Source organism: Apium graveolens, chromosome 10 (genome assembly GCF_009905375.1).
Source record: "Apium graveolens cultivar Ventura chromosome 10, ASM990537v1, whole genome shotgun sequence".
Taxonomy (NCBI): Eukaryota; Viridiplantae; Streptophyta; class Magnoliopsida; order Apiales; family Apiaceae; genus Apium; species Apium graveolens.
The window spans coordinates 102,869,251-102,890,869 of NC_133656.1; the positions used below are offsets into that span (position 1 = coordinate 102,869,251).

General features: G+C 38.3%; 1 non-coding gene across 1 annotated transcript; it reads left to right on the forward strand.

The window, feature by feature from the left end:
• Positions 1-19,177: 19,177 nt before the first annotated feature.
• Positions 19,178-19,282, forward strand: LOC141694757 (small nucleolar RNA R71). The gene has a single exon (XR_012564041.1). It is a non-coding gene; the product is annotated as a small nucleolar RNA R71 (small nucleolar RNA).
• The last annotated feature ends 2,337 nt before the right edge of the window (positions 19,283-21,619 follow it).

The window sequence follows — 21,619 nt, forward strand, 5'->3', positions numbered from 1 at the left end:
CGGCGCCGGCCCAACCTTTTATATTGGCCCAAATGGCCCGGAAGTTCCGCTAAGACGGTTCATTCCTTAGGAGTCCAGTGTTCGGTTGACAAGTAAATCCGACAGGTTCTCCTCTACATGTAGAAAATGGTGGGGTTGCACTACTGCGACTGATCATCGTAAGTGGTCTTCCTGGCGCGACAAACTCCCGTAATGAGTTCATCATCCAGTTGGATATTTCTGTAATACTACCCAGAGCACTTCGATAGAAAGGCTACGGTTGGGCGATTGTTGAGTGTTGGCAGGGTCGAGTTTTCATCAAATGAAGTATCTCGTAACTTCATTTCATTTTGAGGATATTTCAAAGATTGAATATATTCAAGTCTTTTCTTGTAGTCTCATCTATGTGATGAACTTTTGAAACTGATGATACCTTGAACGGTGGTAGTTCAAGTAGTATCCGGAAAAGATATAAGTATATTGGAGTATCTTGTAACTTCATCTTTTCAACTTATATCTGATTAATGATTATCTTATGCATGACAAAGATTTTCACAAAAACGTTGAGACAAGGTTAGATATATGAGATCACCTTGCAACGATATTTTTATACAGTTATCAACTGGAACTCTGTGTATATTATGCATGGAAGTGGACTTCCAAGATTTTGAAAAGTATATATACATATATACTGAATATTTTGCGACTTGGTCGCGATAAGATATCAAACTTGGTTCATTTTTTTTTACTTGACCAAGACTTTCATGAGTACTATGAGAATGCTCATATATTGTTAATCATTATACATATGATTTCGGTGAGCTTGTTGCTCACCCTTGCTTTCTTCTTTTATCACACAACATCAGATATACAAGATGAACATGACCAAGCTCCCAATTCGTGAGCGGATAGGAAACGTTCCGCAGTTTCCTATAGGCGTTGATGTCGCTGTAGCTGAGGTAGGAACTACCAATAGGCTAGGCTTTCAACTTTTGATGTACCAGACTTATGTATCTTTATGAATTGTAATAATGGCAAAGAAATGTAAATTTATTCAGAAACCCTTTTAAGGTGTAATCGCATATAATTGTGGAATAAAATGACTCGTGTTATTTTTGGATATTCATCTCTGAGACTATAACTTGTGATGTATGTGTTTATTGTGGGGTCACAGTACAGAGTAGTTGATTGTTTATTAAGATTGGGTGTTATTAAGGGAAATGGAACTCGTGACAACCCGGATCCCCGACCCCGGATTTGGGGGTATTACAGAAATGGGATCAGAGCCAAGCGTTATAAACCTCAGAGATGATGTCATGTTAAAATAATAAGTTCACCAAGATATAAGAACTCTTTCCAAGTTCATGGTCGGACTACCTAACGTAGTACTGACAGTTTAAACCCTTATGGGAACCCTTATAAATATCGTGATAGAAGCGTAGCTCATTATCGTATATGGTAGCGGGACTCCGAACCCTGAGGTTGAGGACCAACAACGTGATGATATTTTATTAGTTATTGGAGATCAGAATGTGGATCCGATAGAGCGTCCTAACGCAGGACCGACTGATGTTCATATTAAGGATGTAGAGGTTGAGGATGTTGTCCTATAAGGGATTATTGCTGAGAAGGATTCCGTGGAGGATCCTGGCAAGAATGAATAAAGGACCACTGAGGAATTGATGACCATGGTTAGGGTGACTATCAGAGGTAGGATTGGCCGGTCACTACCGGAGGTTCGTTCAAGTTTATAAAGATAGTAGCCCCTTTAACGCGGCTTACTCGTAAGACTGAGAAGTTCGAAAGGACAGAGAAATGCGAGAACAGCTTTTAAGAACTAAAGAAAAGGTTGGTGACGACCCCTATGTTGGCATTGCCGGATGGAAAAAGGAGATTTCGTGATGTGTAGTGACGCTTCGCATAAGGAATTAGGGTGCTTCTTATACAGCACAGCAAGGTAATCGTGTACGCGTCAAGACAATTAAGGGAATATAAAATTCGATATCCCCACCCATGACCTTGGGCTCGTGGCAATAATTTTGCCCTAAAGATTGGAGGCACTACTTGTATGGAGAAAAGTGCGAGATTTACATAAACCATAAGTTCTCTAGTACATTTTCACGCAAAAAGAGCTCAACATACGCCAGAGGAGGCGGTTAGAGTTAATCAAGAATTATGATTGGGAGATTCTTTATCATTCGGGGAAAGCCAATGTGGTGGCTGGTGCCCTTAGTAAAAAGGAGAGACTCAAGATGATAATGTCTTTGGGAGAGTTTATAAGAGATTTTGAGAAAATGGAAATAGAAGTGAAGGTAACCGGAGCCGGTACCGAAAAGCTGTTTGAGATTGCAATACAACCCGAATTATTGGAAATGAACATATTGTGCCAGAAAAAGTGATGAATGAAGGCAGAGAGCCAACAAATAGATAAGAGATTAATACCGAGAAAGATGATAAGGGAATAATGAGGTATTCCTATAGAATTTGGGTTCCAAATGTTCAAGAGCTTAAAGATGAGATCTTAGATGAAAGCTAGTTTGAGGAATAAGATTTAGAGCAAACCCTGAACGTGATAGTCAGGGAGGTCGCCATCAAGATAGAAGGAACCCATAACATAATGAAGTGGAAAATGAGGATTTAAAACATGTAGGATGACCCCGATTATGGGGAGGAGGAGGGAACGTTCAGACTAAGGAAACAGAAGTCGAGTAAGGAAAGGAGACCTGAGACGGTACTTATATACGACAATTTATGGACCTTTCTAGACAGAACTTAGACTATTATTCCAAACCACCACCCCGATGAAACAATGCAGTGAGAAATTCTTTCAGGACCTTTAAGTCGCTAAGCTCTCAGAGTTCCAAGGAACAAGCTGACCCAGTCGAGGCAAGAGCCTGGCTAAAGGAAATATAGGAATCATTTGAGATTCTAAATGATTAACGAATCACAAAAGACTGTTTTTATCATTTACCCTCCTAAGAGAGAGGCCACCCGCTGGTGAATGGCCAAGGAAGGCACGAAGCAAGAGATTATAATAAACTGATTTAAGTTCAGTCAATTGTTTTCAGGAAAGTACTTCCCAAGGTTATGGAGATAGTGTAAAAGCTTTAGAGCCAGAACAAAGGCAGACGAGTATGATGAATTATGAATCTAAGTTATAAAAGTTGTCAAGATTCGTTCTGAGGACACGAATCCAGAATGACGGGATGTTTGAAATCAATGCTTATGTTGTGTTGGTTCATGAAATAATGATAAGAGAAAGGAAAAAGAAACTGAAGTGGAAAGGAATATAAAGGAAATAGAGTTTGAGGAATGATAATGGAGTTGGGTATGAGGAAACCCTAAAGACTCGTAGCAATAGAAATAGAAAAGTATGTAATCGTCAGGATGAGGGTGATTCACCATGAGTTAAAATTGATGGTTGAAGGCATAAGAGATACATATATTTTATCCCCTGTAAGTTGGGAGGATTCGAGGAAACCTTGAGATAGTTCGAAGGATAAATAATGAGACGCGGATAGACTGAGGAGGAAAGGAAGTAAGAAATTAGGAAAATTGGATGAAGGAAGTGACCTTCAAGAATGTGAAGTGTAAGACCGGTGGCTTGATACCCAGAAAGGGAGACGCCAGGTATGAAAGATATCCCAACATTGAGATGACTGTTGAGATAAACAAAAAAAGTAAATAAGGAGTTATTAAGAAGAAGTTCACGTTGAACACGACCAATATCTCCCAGAACATCCCTGTTGTCATTACCAAATTAGGCAAGCAAAGCGAAAAAAAACCGTTGTTATCTTTTGGAGGCCATATGGATTGACCTCAGTTTGAATAAGGATGCTATTGTGAAATTAAGTATAGACTATCGAAGTGAGAATGATTGAATAAGGTAATCTATCAAGTATATATGACTTGATTTATCCATGGAAGAGTGTAAGGATCTTTTAAAGGTGGAATTAAGGATAAAACCCCGATAACTTGAAATGAATCCTAGGGGAATGCATAAAGGTTGGCATTTCACCCTTAATAGGGACAACATGACTTTTGACAGTATGAATTGGAAAGGATTAAGGTAACAAGAACCTCTAAGGATCAGTGGAGAAATTTTTCAGAAGTATATAGATAATGATTCTGGTATTAGTAAATGGTATCTTGATATGCCCTGTGCCTAGGGTGTACCTGATGAAGGATTTAAGGATAACCTTAGAGGTTTTACAAGGAGAAAGGTAATATTCAAAGTTCTCAAGAATAGAAATTTTGATGAAGGAAATATGACGTAATTATAATAATGCCAGGTGGGGCACGTGTTGAACCATAAGAAAGTATAGATCGATCCAATGAGGGTCGAGATTGGTGAAAACAAGAATGACCCAAGTTAAGAGACGTCCTAAGTATGATCGAGAGTCAGTCATGGTAATGTTCACATCTAAAGACTAAGGCAATGACTTATGAAAAAATGGTGATTTTTTTTTCTCACCAGGACTTAAGAGAAGCATTTTCACATAAGCAGTGATTGAAATTAGGTAGAAAATTTAGTTGGAGGTGGTTAAAATGACATTGATTGTAAGGAAATTTTACTATCAGGAAAGGCCAAAGAGGTGGCCAACACGTTAAGTGTAAGAGGACAATTATCGGCGCTCGTGCCAGAGGAATACAGTGATAATGGTTAATTCCGTGAAGGTTGTATTATGGTGTGAAAGATTGACATTCCTTCTGATGACTGTGCGGTACTCAACTGTAATAGTAGTTTGGTAAAGATTTAATTCATGTAATCGCCTTGAGCGGGCTTTCTATCTTAGAAGGTCCAATCTTGAGATAAGCCAGGAGCATGTTACGAAAGGACTAAATGAACCTTTGAGCTTCATGTCTCCCAATAAAGAAAAATGGTTAATAATGGTATTAGCCTGCTATCGTTGCTTTGATTGAAACTCTTCTGCAATTTTATCTGCTTCATGTCTTGTATGTACGTCAGGATTAGGAATGTTCTTCACGAATCATGAATGGTGATTATGTTACCTCCTTAGAAGGATTCGATATGATATGAATGGACTCCGTATGGTTAGCTATTAAAACTTCATGGAAAATGAATGACTACAGTAGGTCAACGGTGGGCCATAGTAATGCAGGAATGATTCTGCGAGTAATGAGCCGATTATTTACAACCGTGAGAGTTGTATTGGAATGGATGTTGAGAGTGAGTACCACTAATCGGGTCGTGGTGGTGTATAAGTTATCATTGATAGGCTAATTAAGTCGATTATCTACCTATTGAATACTTATACCTTCTTACCAATAGAGAGTCGTATTGCTATACGAGGAAGGTTGCGGTGCAAGCATAGAATTCTAGTAACAATGATGTCTAGAATGAAATCCCTTATTCGAGTTTCGATGTCGAGGGAGTTTCAAAGGTGAGTGTTTATGAGCTCGAGCAAGAGCATGGGTCCGTAGAATGATGGACGGAATAGCAAAAAAATCTTTTAGCACGTGAAATACGATGCTATAATACTTGATGTTGATATATATACATATATGTTTTGTTCTCCTATGACAAACCTCTATAGTTCAGAGGTAGATACCAAGCCAGATATTTTGTGGCAGTATATTTTATATATATACAATTCTCTTCAATTCATTCTTTTCTCTCCTTTTCATTTCATATAAGCTGAGAAGAACAACCCTTCCAGAAGGGGAGGTATTGCCGAATGACTATCTATCTGTGTCATAGAAGCCTAGTAGGATACCATCTATTGTTTAATTGCTTGTCAAGTACTAAAGGCTGGCCACCTTCTGTACTAACTATGCAATGTAACAAGTGTTCATGATCATAGTGATCTCTCAATAAATTCTTTTACTTCTATATGAAAGACCAAGATTTCGAAGATGGAGGCAGCTAGAGATGAAGTGGTACCAAGTAAGGCGGTATTCCGATTCTAACGTGTTCGTGATACTAAGGTTGACGCGATTATTAAAAGGTTATAGAACGCTAACGAGCAAAAGTGTAATCAGTAAAAAATTTGGTACGGAAGGTAGTAACGATTACGAACTGGAAAAGAGTGGGTATTGAGAAGCAAAAGCTGTAGATCTAGATGAGATAATGAGAGTCTGTACAAAAGACTTGAAAGAAATTTGGAATGATCACTTAACGCGGATTGAGTTTTCTTACGATAATCGATCGTATGTCAGTATCGAGGTATCGCCTTATGAGATCCTTGAAGGAAGACAATGTTGATCTCTCTTATGTTAGGATGAAGTTGTAGAGCGCAAGATGCTCGGACCCGCAGTAGTCCAAAGGACCAAAGATATAATAGATCTAATCAGAGGACGGCTGGTAGTAGCCTAAGATGGACATAAGAAGTATGTTAATTTGACACGAAAGGACAAAAAATAGGAAGTAGGGGACCTAGTGTTGTTATAGGTATTCCCTTGGAAAGGATGGATATGGTTCGGAAAGAAAGGATAGCTAAGCCCATGAATTGTTGGACCCTTGGATATATTAAGTCGTATTGGTGAGTTAGCATATGAGCTAGCCCTACCCCCGAACCTGTAGCAAGTTCATAACGTGTTCCACGTATCAATATTAAGGAAGTATAATACGAATGCCTGACATATAGGGGCATATGAGCGCATAGACATGCAACCAGACGTAACCTATATGGAGCAACCAGGAAGGGTTATAGATCGAAAAGGAACAAGTGCTTAGGAGAAGGGTTATCAAACTAGTCAGAGTTTGATGGTAGAACCACAATGTGGGAAAATTTACTTGAGATTTAGAAAGTGCAATGCTAAGAGAGTATCACTATTCATTTTCTATCTGATTCCGGGACGGAATCCTTTTAAGGAGGGGAGACTGTAATAACCCCAAAAAAAAATTTGAACTTTTTATAACCCTTATGAATAGTGATTTTGCTGATTATGCTGAATAAGAAAACTTTTCATGTCACACTATGTAGGGGTTCTTTTATTGATATTCTGAGATCTTATTAGTACTCTATATGGTATATAAGTGTATGTAAAGATCGTCAGAATCCAAATTCGAACACTTTGATTTTTCCCGAAAATCCACCAGATACAGAAAAAATTGAGTATAAGGTAGCATGATTAAAAGGATTTTAATTCAAGGATTATAAGAGAGGATCATAAGAGGAATATAAAATATTGAGAAAGGTTTAAGGGAACCTAAGTAATGAGATCCCGGATATGATCCCTCAAACGATATACGAGAACAAAAGTTAAGCGAACCGTATAACAGATATGCGGTCATTAGCCAAGTAATTAGGGGTTAATCAAAGAGGTTAGTGGGTGATGATATCATCATACAAATAAGAAGAAAACAAGTGTAAGAAGATGACATAAGAAAGATGACATATGCATGGTGACATAAGCATGACAAATAGAAAGGTTAGTTGGTTGATTGTGAGCCATGTAATTTTTATCATGGTAAATTTAATTAGCAAACAAGAGAAGCAACCAAGCCAAAAGAAATCATAACACAAAAATTGAGAAGTTGACTTTGTTTTTCCACAAGAAGCTCTCGGCCAAAACCAGATCAGCAACTTCAAACTACCATATCTCCTTCAATACTCACTCAAATAGTATGTTCTATAGCTCTTTGGACAGGTATTGAGATGACCTACAACTCTTGTTCAAAAGTCTCGTCCAAATAAGCATGGTAAGACCCTCGTTTTGATAGTTCTTTCAATCTGACTTTTAGAAACTTCAAAACCTAACTTTGTGTTCTTGATTTCTTTGGAAAGATCAAGCTTGTAGGAGGCTCCCTAAGACTTCCTAGCTACTCTAATCACTCCAAGGAAGGTATAACACCTCCAAACCCTAACTTTACTTTGAGTATTAAGATGGTTTTGATGGTTATAGTAAATGAGAAGTATGATGCTTGTGGTTAGAGTTTGGATTGGATTTGTAGTGATTTGGATGTTGAAATCTTGTTTATAGTTAATGAAACTTAAGTATAGCTAGTAGTTCATGTGTGGGGTTGTATAAATTGGAAAATCTTGAGGTTTGGGGACTGATTTAGTAAGGTTTTGATGAGGGTTGGTTGTATTGTTGGTTGTGAGTTGAATGGTGGTTGTTTGGAGTGGTTTAAAACTTGGTAATCGCGTAAACATAGCCGTCGTAATGCCCAATTTCATACAACTGCTTGTTCTTAATGTTCGGGACAGAAAGATAACTATTGAATCTGTGACTTTTCCATGTTTAGTTAGATTATGTCATAAGCTTCATTTTGATATGTGGTTCGCTTGAATCCGATGTACGGTTTAAGAGAAACGATCGTTTTAAGTAACGGCATTTCGCGAACGAACCATTACCCCTCGCTTTACTTTGAAACTTTGGTTAAGGCCCTTAAATGACTAATTAGAGTATGAAACAATTATGTAAAGTGGATTAGGCGGTTGGAGAGTACTCGCGAAAGAATTGCCTTAAAATTCGTAACGGTTAATTATTAAAAATGGTGGAGCCGAGGGTACTCGAGCGACTTATGTAAATCGCTAAGCGCAAAAGCGAACGTTAGGGTCTAAGTGGTTAAAAAACTAGTTTCTTAAGCGACCGTGGTCTAATTCCAGATTATGTTATTGTTCATAGGTTACCGGACCCACTCTAAGCTTAAATCTACCCCGGAGCACTCAGGCAAGTTTTCTACCTGTTATACTGTTGTTGTGATGTATACGTATGTATATGCATTATTTTGTGATAGATGCATGGTGGTTAATTAGCAAATCTTGTAATATATTTGAGCATTTGATATGGTATATATTCATGTCTGTTTCATAATATTGATATATATTGTTGATTTAGTTGCTTATAAATTGCATAATACCTATGCTAGAGATAAGCAGTAGTTGCGTATACCCTTAGTATAGGGGACCCAAAGGTGAACATTTTCTAAAGCCGGGAGTCGATGTTCCCGAGTATATTATATATATTTATATATATATATAGATATAGTTTTCAAAACTATGAATCAAATAAGGTTTATTCGATAACTTTATTTTATTAATGAATATTATTTTGAATATTCATTCGAGGGCTTATGACTCCGTTTATTTTTTTAATTAATATTATTTTGAATATTCATTCGAGGACATATGACTCCGTTTATTTTATTTAATGAATATTATTATTTGAATATTCATTCGAGGACTTATGACTCCGATTATTTACTAATTATTATTCTTTATTTTATTAAAGAATAATGTGACGATAATCAAACTCACTTTTGATTATTCAAATAAAGATAGTACTTTTGTATAAGTATATATCTGGTTATTTAATATTCATTTCAAGTATAAGTTTTAAAACTTCTACCTCAATTATTTTTATAAAGATTATTCTTTATGGGAATATTATTTAAATAATAATATTCAGATATTTTCTAATATATTGGGACTGATTTATTTTATTAAATCAGCATAACCCCAAACATTCTTAAAAATGTTTTCGAGTCTTCAAAATGATTTTAAAGGTTAGGGCGGATCCCAAAACTCATTTTTATATTTAAGATCCTCCTTTCGAAGGGGATTTAAATACTCGCTCAAAACCTAAGGGATCCGGCTCTGTGGTGTATTTTATATTCGCAACAAGGTTGTTATTCTGATAAAAGAGTTTTTGATTACTTACCCAACACTCGGGAAGTAAAATTCTTGGAACAAGTTAATCCATTAACATGCATCGCCTGGGAAATATCGGTGAGTTTTCCTTTCCAACTAGATATGACTTCTTGGTGGAGCCGTATCAACAAGTTTCTACTTGGGGAAAGTGGGGACGAGCTTTACGTTTCAGAGTCATGGATTTCATCTGAACTAGGAGTGGCGTAAGTGGTCGAGTGGCGCCGGCCCAGCCTTATTATATTGGCCCAAATAGCCCGAAAGTTCCTTTAAGACTTTCCATTCCTTAGGAGTCTAGTGTTCGGTTGACAAGTAAATCCGACAGGTTCTCCTCTACATGTAGAAAATAGTGGGGTTGCACTACTGCGACTGATCATCGTAAGTGGTCTTCCTGGCGCGACAAACTCCCGTAATGAGTTCATCATCCAGTTGGATATTTCTGCAACACTACCCAGAGCACTTCGATAGAAAGGCTACGGTTGGGCGATTGTTGAGTGTTGGCAGGGTCGAGTTTTCATCAAATGAAGTATCTCGTAACTTTATTTCATTTTGAGGATATTTCAAAGATTGAATATATTCAAGTCTTTTCTTGTAGTCCCATCTATGTGATGAACTTTTGAAACTGATGATACCTTGAACGGTGGTAGTTCAAGTAGTATCCGGAAAATATATAAGTATATTGGAGTATCTTGTAACTTCATCTTTTCAACTTATATCTGGTTAATGATTATCTTATGCATGACAAAGATTTTCACAAAAACGTTGAGACAAGGTTAGATATATGAGATCACCTTGCAACGATATTTTTATACAGTTATCAACTGGAACTCTGTGTATATTATGCATGGAAAAGGACTTACAAGATTTTGAAAAGTATATATACATATATACTGAATATTTTGCGACTTGGTCACGATAAGATATCAAACTTGGTTCATTTTTTTTACTTGACCAAGACTTTCATGAGTACTATGAGAATGCTCATATATCATTAATCATTATACATATTATTTCGGTGAGCTTGTTGCTCACCCTTGCTTTCTTCTTTCATCACACAACATCAGATATACAAGATGAACATGACCAAGCTCCCAATTCGCGAGCGGATAGGAAACGTTCCGCAGTTTCCTATAGGCGTTGATGTCGCTGTAGCTGAGGTAGGAACTACCAATAGGCTAGGCTTTCAACTTTTGATGTACCAGACTTATGTATCTTTATGAATTGTAATAATGGTAAAGAAATGTAAATTTATTCAGAAACCCTTTTAAGGTGTAATGGCATATAATTGTGGGATAAAATGACTCGTGTTATTTTTGGATATTCATCTCTGAGACTATAACTTGTGGTGTGTGTGTTTATTGTGGGGTCACAGTACAGAGTAGTTGATTGTTTATTAAGATTGGGTGTTATTAAGGGAAATGGAACTCGTGACAACCCGGATCCCCGACCCCGGATTTGGGGGTGTTACAAAAATATTATGCTTTCAATAAAAATACTTTCAAGTCCTAATTTCTTTTGTATTGCAATGTCATTTGATTTGTGTATAAGTCCGAGTCAGTATTTAATCGATAAACACCGTTATTAACCCAATTTCAGTTCTGAGCATTCTAAAACCTATCTGTTGACTATCTGATCTATATGTTATATGGAATATATGATTATGTGTTAACCGAATACCATGATTATGTGCTAAATGATACGCATGCTATTGGTTAACAGTTTTAAATGCCATGATTAGTTATAAACGATCGGGTAGATGTCAAGATGTATAGTTGCGTCGATTGAGTTTGGTCCTGTCAATTAAGATAGTCCTTTTTATTTATAGAATCGAGTAGCAAGGAGTGCAGTCAAGTGATAGACGGGGATAGTAACCAGCAGCTATAAGCAGAGTTATAGTAATAGGTCATCGAGCATACCAGACAAGTACCCCTAACTTCACTTACCGTTCAAGTGACGTTTATTTCGAATTATATGATGCAAGTATACCTACCTTCACTTATTGTTCAAGTGATACTATTATGAATTTCATTCTGCAAATATCTGTATCTTCACTTATCTTTCAAGTGATGATTATTCTGACTCTATTATTCAGTTTCTATACTATTCTAAGTTCAGAATAGTTAAACATTTTTACGTTTCGCTACAAATTACTCTATACAGCAAAACTTTGATTTGAGATTAGCAAATAACTAATTGTTCTAGTTATTTTGCCATTGGTTGTTGAGATAACTCGGGACCATAAGAAGTGGGGAGTTATATGGTTAAGGATGTCATTTGATTTGACTCCTTTGATTGAAAATTGTTTTTATGGATTGGATGGTAGCGTAAGAGGCCGCGGCGGCGGTCGAGTATGAGCCATGTATTATACTTGATTATAATACTTCACTAGGCCAATATGTACCTTGGGTTCCCCGTTTGTTTAGTTGGATATGCTTCGGCATACCGGTATTGCTCCGCGGCTGATCACCAGCGGTAACATATCGTCGTTCGAGGATTCTAATCCAAAATAAAAAGATTTATAAAAGTATTATTTATTATCAAAACGTATATCAGTTTTTGATACTGTTCAAGTATTGTTGTTTGGTTTTGCTCCTCAGATATATTATTATTTTTGTTTTAAATTATAAGCTATATACGGCTTGCTGAGCATTTCTTTCGCTCATGCTTGTTTATTATTCTGATTCTTTCAGCTAGGCCAGAGTAGGCCTGAGTTCCTGGTTTGATCAGAAGTCGAGTGCTTGTGAATAGTGTGGTGTGTTTTCCAGATAGACTATTTTGAGACACTTGAATAGTCTAGAGGTTTGTAATAAAATATGAATAAGTTGTAAAACTAATTAGACTTATGGTTTGTAATAACAGTTGGTTGGTATTAGTGTATGTTTCATACTATAACTTATGATCGATCCAGTTACATGCAAGGGGTCATATTTATTATATTATTCCGCTGTGATTATTTTATTATGGTTTATTGGCTAGTGACCCCCAAATCTAGACCCCGGGTTTGGAGGGCGTCACAATCACCCCCAAACTTAAAATTTTCACTGTCCTCAGTGAAGGTAATAGTAAGGAATAAAGGCATACCTACTCGGAATCAGGATGGTCATCACCCTCTGCGGGTGGAGTGTCAGAAGGCGGGTACACATAATCCTCACAAAAAACTGGCCACTTGATGTCAACTCCTATGGCCCTGAAAGCTGTTCCCAATGCAAGGGTGAGATCATGTGCAAACCTACTATGCTACTCGTACATCGCATCCATCTGCCTCAAAAGCTACATATACTGCGCTAAACCCAAACCAGCGCTATCCTCTACATCCTCATGTTGTTGCTGCTGTGAAGAACCAGCCTCACCCATTTGATGTCCCTATGCTGCTCTGCGGGCCTGAGAAAAACCACCAGCATAAGTCTGATTGGCTGGCTGGCCACCCGACAAATGATCATAAGTGTAGCCAAGCCCCTTCTCATCAGCTTTCCCACCAAACCACTCCTGCATCACTGCGATCGTCGAACTGTCAATAGGGACACTAGGCAACTGAAGCTGCTCGTGTGCGGGCCAATGAACTCCAACTGCCACACAAAGCTTTGTCACAATCGACGCATACGGAATAGACCCCGTAGTGCTCTCACACAGAAACCTCAGAATACCCTGATAAATAATGGAGCCAAGATCCACATAATCGCCCTGCAATACCCCCCACAAAAACTTTGCCCGATCCACGGTAACATCATGCACATGTGAAGAAGGCATGATATTCGCACAAATAAAAGAGTTCAAAACATGAGCAAACCTGTTCATGTAAGAGGCAGGGAAAGTGGAATACTCGTTCGAACCCCTCTTGAACTTCCAGTGAGTGTTTGGTACACACAGCGTAGCAACAATTAGGTCCAAGTCAAAATCCTCCCCGATCTTAGTCACAAATCCTTCTGAGCCGGCTGCTCTCGGGTTGGTTAATCACCCGACGAATAGCCTCAGGACTATAATCCATCGTCAACCTCCTCACCACCGTAAACTCATTCTTATCCGCCTTCGCATTCTAATAGAACTCGCGAACAACACTAATGGGCACAACAACAGGTGCCTCGCAAAAAGAAACCCAACCCATCTCTAAAATCATCTCAAGCAGCTTACCATCCTTACCCGATGACAGAAAACCCCTCTCCTTTGCTATATGCTTTGTCAACAACCTCGCATACTCCGCTTCAGCCTCCAGAGTAGCAAATGTAGGCCTCATACCCCCCAACACTCAAAGAATCGGTGGTGCTGCTACTAACTTGAGTCCTTGCTCTCTTTGGTGCCATTGGATTTGAATAAGTTGAGAAAATAGAAGTGTATAAGAGAGATTTAGGTTTGAGAATTGAAAAGTATGGTGGAGATGATTATGTATAAGTGTATATATATATAGGGATTAGGAATTATAAGCGGGATATAATTGTGGGATAGTGGGGATAATGGGTTTGATTAGGAGAAGGAATTTGGGGTAACGGAGGAGGGAAAATCGGCTGGTGTTTTGATTTTGTATTGAATTTTTGTTTTTCTATTTTTTTCTTCTACAGGGGGTCAGCGCGGCCGCCCCTCCAGGCAGCGCGGGCGCACCGTGTCTCTGGAGTTCCAGCGCGGCCTCACCGCATCCCGGCGCGCGCGCGCCGTGCTTCTGTACTTTCAGCGCGGCCGTTCCGTCAGGCAGCTTGCAAGCGCCGTGCTTCTGGAAAAAACACCATATTTTCTGTTTTTCTGATTTTTTTTCTTTTGTTCTGCTTTTTTCATCCTTCTATCTTCTTTTCTTCCTACTAATATACAATAAGATTGGGTTGCCTCCCAAGAAGCGCTTGGTTTACGTCGCTAGCTTGACGTAAAATTCCGAGATCAAATGAACAATAAAATGATACTAACCACCTCACGGTTTTCCGTATTTCCATAGTAATGCTTCAGACACTGTCCATTTACCTTAAATGACTGGCCTGGATCGTCCTCAAAAATCTCTACCGCTCTATGTGGAAACACAGTTTTGATAACAAACGGCCCTGACCATCTCGACTTCAATTTTCCAGGAAAAAGACAGAGACGAGAGTTGAACAAAAGAGGTGCCCCGACACAAATGATTTGAGCATGAGACCCCTATCGTGCCACCTCTTGACTTTCTCCTTATACATTTTGTTGTTCTCATACGCTTGAAGTCGAAACTCATCGAGTTCATTCAATTGAATCATCCTTTTCTTACCGGCTACATCCATATCAAGGTTCAATTTTTTCAAAGCCCAATATGCCTTGTGCTCTAGCTCCACAGGCAAATGACATCCCTTACCATAAACCAATTGAAACGGAGACATGCCTAGCAGAGTATTGAATGCTGTTCGATACGCCCAAATAGCTTCATCCAACTTCACAGACCAATCCTTCCTCGATGGACATACAACTTTTTCCAGAATTTGCTTGATCTTTCTATTAGATACCTCAGCTTGACCATTAGTCTGAGGATGGTAGGCTGTAGTAATGCGATGATTCACATTATATCTTTGCATCATAGCAGTGAACTTGTGATGGCAGAAATGCGATCCCTCATCACTGATTATGACTCTTGGAGTTCCAAATCTTGTGAATATCTGCTTGTTAAGAAAATTTAGCACTACCTTCGTATCATTCGTCGGCAATGCTTTAACTTCCACCCATTTCGAGACATAATCAACCGCCAACAAGATATACTGATTATTGCAAGATGAGACAAACGGCCCCATGAAGTCAATTCCCCAAACATCAAAGACCTCAACTTCGAGAAGCACATTAAGAGGCATCTCATCCCTCTTGGACATATTACCAACACGCTAGCAGCGATCACACTTCAAAATGAACTGATATGCGTCCTTAAACAATGTAGGCCATAAGAATCCTGCTTGAAGGATATGAGTTGCTGTCTTTTCTCCATCATAGTGGCCTCCATAAACAGTTGAATGACAGTCTCGCAAGATACCCTATGTCTCGCTGTACGGAATACATCTCCCGATAATTTGGTCAGCTCCTTGCCGAAACAAAAATGGCTCATCCCACATGTACCACTTCACCTCATGAAGAAACTTCTTCCTTTGAGCAGAAGAGAAGTCTGGAGGCATAATGTTGCTCACAAGGTAGTTCATAATGTCTGCGAACCACGGTTCTTCTTCTTGCACCCCAAACAATTACTCATCGGGAAAAAACTCATTTATCAATGTCTTATCTAGAGAAGTCGTACTTGGATCTTTTAACCGAGAGAGATGATCAACAACTTGATTCTCAGTACTTTTCCTATCCTTGATCTCTAACTCAAACTCCTGAAGTAAAAGAACCCATCGAATCAGTGTAGGCTTCGAGTCCTTCTTCGAGACGAGATAGCGAATTACAGCGTGATCAGTGAATACTATCACCTTCGTCCCAAGTAAATAAGAACGAAACTTCTCAAAACCGTAGACAATAGCCAATAGCTCCTTCTCAGTAGTAGTATAGTTCATTTGAGCACCATTGAGGGTCTTACTAGCATAGTAGACCACATGAAATATATTGTTCTTCCTTTGGCCAAGAACTGCTCCAACTGCATAGTCACTTGCATCGCACATCATTTGAAAAGGCTCATTCCAATCAAGTGCAGTTATGATAGGTGCCATAATCAAACTCTTCTTTAAGCTCTTAAAAGCAGCTAGACACTCATCATCAAACTTGAAAGGAACATCTTTCTCTAGAAGATTGTACAATGGTTTAGAGATTTTAAATAAGTCCTTGATGAACCACCTATAGAAGTCCGCATGACCAAGGAAAATGTGGATCCCCTTAACAAAAATTGGTGGAGGTAGGTTTTCAATGTCCCCCACCTTGGCTTTGTCTACCTCAAGTCCTTTAATAGAGACCTTATGCCCAAGAATGATGTCCTGTTGTACCATAAAGTGACATTTCTCTCAGTTGAGAACCAGATTGGTCTCAACACACCTTTTAAGAACTGCACCAAGATTTTACAAGCACTCGTCGAAAGAATCGCCGAACACAGAAAAAACATCCATGAACATCTCCACATTCTGACCAATCATGTTAGAGAAGATAGCCATCATGCATCTCTGAAATGTGGCAGGTGCACCACAACCCAAAAGAAACTCTTATGAAGGAAAAAGTACGAAACAGACAAGTGAAGGTAGTCTTTTCCTGATCTTCTAGTGTGATGCAAATCTGATTATAACCCGAATAGCCATCTAGAAGACAATAGTATTCATGCCCAACCAACCTGTTAAGAATCTGATCAATAAAAGGAAGAGGGAAGTGGTTCTTCCTCATGGCCTTGTTCAGCTTCCTGTAATCCATGCAAACTCTCCACCCCGTGACTGTTCGAGTAGGAATGAGCTCATTCTTCTCATTAGCAACCACTGTGATGCCTCCTTTCTTCGGCACACACTGAACTAAGCTCACCCAAGAACTGTCAGAATTAGGATAGATGATCCCTGCATCTAGCTATTTGAGAATTTCCTTCTTCACAACCTCCTTCATGATCAGATTTAGCCTTCTTTGTTGCTCAACAGTCGGCTTACTTCCTTCCTCTAGCAGAATTTTATGCATGCAATAAGAAGGGCTGATTCCCTTGATATCTGCTATAGTTCATCAAATTGCCGATTTGATCTCTCTCAGAATTCTCAAGAGCTTTTCCTCATCACTACCTAAAAGGTTAGATGCAATAATAACAAGCAAAGTAGATGCATTACCTAAAAACGCATACCTCAAGTGTTCATGAAATGGTTTAAGCTCGAGTGTAGGAGCTTCCTCAATAGATGGCTTGAGACGCCCCTCAGCATTTTTGAGTTCTGAAATTCCAAGAGATTCAAAAGGCATATCCAGCCTTCGCTTCCAAGGAGAAGCATTCAAATACTGCAACTGCTTATCACCTTCATCATCTTCACTATCTGAATTCCCCATCAAGGCCTTCTCTAAGGCATCAGACCATAGCATTTGATCAAGTTCTGAAGTAACCACGGAATCGACCAATTACACTTTTAAGCACTCCTCATTATCAGTATGGAATTTCATGGCATTGAATACATTAAAAGTCATATCCCGATCCGGTACTCGCATAGTGAGTTCACTCTTCTGTACATCAATCATGGTTCAACCAGTAGCCAAGAATGGTCTTCCCAAGATTATGGGAATCTTTTTATCCTCCTCGAAATCAAGAATTACAAAGTCAGCAGGAAAGATGAGTTTGTCCACCTTGACCAAAACATCCTCCATAATGCCTCGTGGATATATGATAGAATGATCAACCAATTGTAAGGACATATATGTAGGTTTTGGATCAGGTAAAACCAACTTCTTGAAGACAGACAAAGGCATCAGACTGATGCTAGCTCCCAAATCACATAAATACTTGTCGAACGACAAGTTTCCGATGGTGCAAGGAATAGTGAAGCTCCCAGGATCTTTTTAGCTTCGTAGGCAACTTCTGTAGCAGCACAGCACTGCATTCCTCCATAAGAGTAATGGTCTCTAAGTCATCGAGCTTTACTTTCCAAGAGAGAATACCTTTCATAAACTTCGCATAGCTAGACATCTGTTCAAGAGCTTCAGCGAAAGGTATGTTGATATGAAGTTTCTTGAAAACTTCCAAGAACTTAGCAAATTACTTATCCAGCTTTTTCTTCTGCAGCCTCTTAGGAAAATGAGGTGGAGAATAGACATGTTTCTCCCCTGTATTACGCTTAGGAGGAGTGTTGACAACAGCTTTCTTCCTTGTTTCCACTTCTGCTTCCTTCTGCACATCTTCTTCAGCCACAACTTCAGATTCTGGAACTTGAGATTTTTCGGGGCTTGCAACATTTCCAGACCTCAATGTAATTGCCTTTACTTATTCTTTTGCTTCCTTCTTGCCTGGAACTTCTGTGTCACTAGGGAGTGTTCCAGGTTGTCGATTCAACAAGGCATTGGCAATCTGCCCAATTTGATTCTCCAAGGTCTTAATAGAAACCGCTTGGATCTTGCACATGAGCCTCAACTCCTCCAATTCAGATTTTTTATTAGATTGTTGAAGTTGAAGTTGCTGTCTTGGTGCATATTATGATTGTTAAAAACCAGGGGGGTTGAATTACTTTGTTGCATACTGCTGATAAGGCTGTTGCACCGTATTCTGAGTGTTGCTCCAGCTGAAGTTAAGATGATTGCGGTTGTTGGGATGATAAGTGGATGGAACTGGTTGCTGCGACCTCTGAAAGTTGCTCTCGAACTGCGCTGATTCACTAGAAATAGCACACTGCTCCGTATCATGCGCACCAGCACAAAGCTCACAAACACTAGTGATCTGATTAACTCCATAATTAGCCAAAGAATCCACCTTTATCGTTAAAGCCTTAAGCTGAGCAGCTATAGCAGTAGCTTCATCCACCTCCAGAATTCCTACTACCTTGCCTTGAGGTAGTCTCTGAGAAGGGTTCTGGTATTCATTAGCAACCATTAGTTCAATCAACTCATAAGTTTCATCATAGCTCTTAGCCCATAAGGCTCCACCTGATGCTGCATTGAGCATAGGTCTATCTTGTGCTCCCAAGCCATTATAAAAGCAGTTGATAATCATCCAGTTAGGCATCCGATGATGAGGACACTTCCTAAGCATCTCCTTGTAGCGATCCCAAGCCTCACATAATGATTCTTCAGATTGCTGCGCAAATTGAGTAAGAGCATTCCTGATTGCAGTTATCTTCGCCATAGGGAAGAATTTAGTTAGAAACTTTTGAGCAAGATCTTCCCATTTGGTGATAGATCCTGGTGGTAGAGAATGCAACCAATACTTAACTTTATCCCTCAGAGAGAATGGGAAAAACCTTATCTTTATAGCATCTTCAGACACGTTGTTGAATTTGAAAGTGTCGCAGATCTTGATGAAATCTCTAATATGCATGTTGGGATCTTCCATTGGAGAACCCCCAAACTGGACTGAGTTCTGCACCATCTGAATCATGCTAGCCTTGATTTCAAAAGTATTAGCCGCGATGGCTGGTCTGACAATGCTAGACTGAATATCATTGATCTTCGGTTGAGAGTAATCCATCAAAGCCATCAGATTTGCTTCTGGTTTCCCTATTGCAATAACAACTTCTTCAACTTTCTCCTCAACAAAAACTTCTTCAACTACTTCCTCCGCTTTATCCAGTGTTCTCTTGAGAGATCGAGAACGCATTAGCATACACGCTCTCTAGAGTACCTGAAACATAACAAGAGTCAGTGAACTTTAACGACCTTAGCATGCAATGGTGATGACAACTAATCAGATAATATGAAACTAGTAAATGCCTACTTTCGTTGTACGAATACCTTACTACCAGACGTCCACAAAAGAGATAGAAGCTGAATAGACACCAAATATGTTGAGACCCTATATGTCTATAGAATTTGACAACATAAAGGTTTAATGAGCAAGTTACCTATCTTAATTACACAGGGCAAGTAAGATGGTTAAAATTACCTATGAATCATGCATAATAAATACATGAACCTATGCTAGCATGGCAAGCTTCAATAGAGATTAACACGATATCTTATAAGTTCGCGACGCTCATAAGATGAATAAGCACAACCAATACTAGGAAATCATACAATCACCACACACTAAGATATTGAAACAAATTAACTATAGAAATCCATAAGTAAATCCGTTAGATACCCACGATAATGATTAGTTCATAACCGAACTCAGAATCGATGAAAGTATGGTATAATAAACTAAGTCTTTATAAACTGAATAAATAATCAAAATACGTTAACAAGAGTAATAGGTTCAACAAACAAGAAAACAAGCATCCAAGATTACAACTCAATCAAAGAATCACAAGTAAAAATAAGCTTTTCTTCTCATTTGTTGTATTTGTGCTACTAGGTCTTCTTGTTGTCTTCTCCTTAGTCTCCGTTATGAAAAACGTCTTAAAAAGATCTTTATATAGCAACCCATCTGATCAGGAGTCCAAAGAATCAGCCTTCTAATCAAATCAGGATTCCAGGATTTCGACCCGGCACGACTGCTCTGTGAAGCGGCGCGGCCGCCCCGACATTCTATTAAATCGGCGTGGCCGCCCTGGACTTGGGCGCGTCCACCCTGAGCTACTGGAAAATCTGCATTTTTCTTATTTCTTTGACTTCTTGTGCTGGTTTCTTTCGCGCAATCATCCGAGGCTACATCCTAACACTCTTCTAAGCATAAAAACAATGTAAAACCATTCCTCCTTCTGATTATGCCCTGAAATGCAAAACACTACAAAACACATCAAATACACAAATAACTTGAGTACAAAACACCAATTCGAGCATTTATAAAGCGTTCTAAGTGGACATAAATGCCACTTAACACAAGAAACCAACTATATGTAAATGTTTAGTATAAAACTAAATCAATAACTCATAATTAGATTAAATTAATATGTGTATTAATCTTTTAAATAAATTAAAATTATTAAATTAAAAATATTAAAAAGAAAAATATATTGAATTATTAAATAGAAAAATATTAGTCACCTCATATTCTCCTAAACTTTCTACTTAACTCAAACTACTATCATATTATTCCCCTAAAATTTCTCTATCATATTAATAAATTTCCCACTTAACTCAAATTACCATCTTCTTATTAATCTAAAGTTTCTCTACCATATTAATATTTTCTTAAACTTCCTTTTCAAATCAGAAGTTCATAATCTCATATTCTCCTAATTTTTTTCATTAACTTAACATAGTTTAATTCACTTAACGTTTCTCTACCATATTAGTATTTACTTAAAAAACAAATTAGAGTTACCATCTTAATATAGTATCTAAATTTCTAGTTCTCATATGCATTTTAATATTATCCCGACTATTTTGATATTGTAGAAAAGTTAGATAACAGTGATCGTTTTATGTTTTTTTAAATTTCAAATTTCTTTTAAACTCATGTGGCTATTTTAATATTGACATAATCATTTTTTGCAAGTGAATGATTAAAGCGAACTGATTTATTCCTCCTCTCCAAAACTCATTTAGTCTTAGTTTTTACTCAT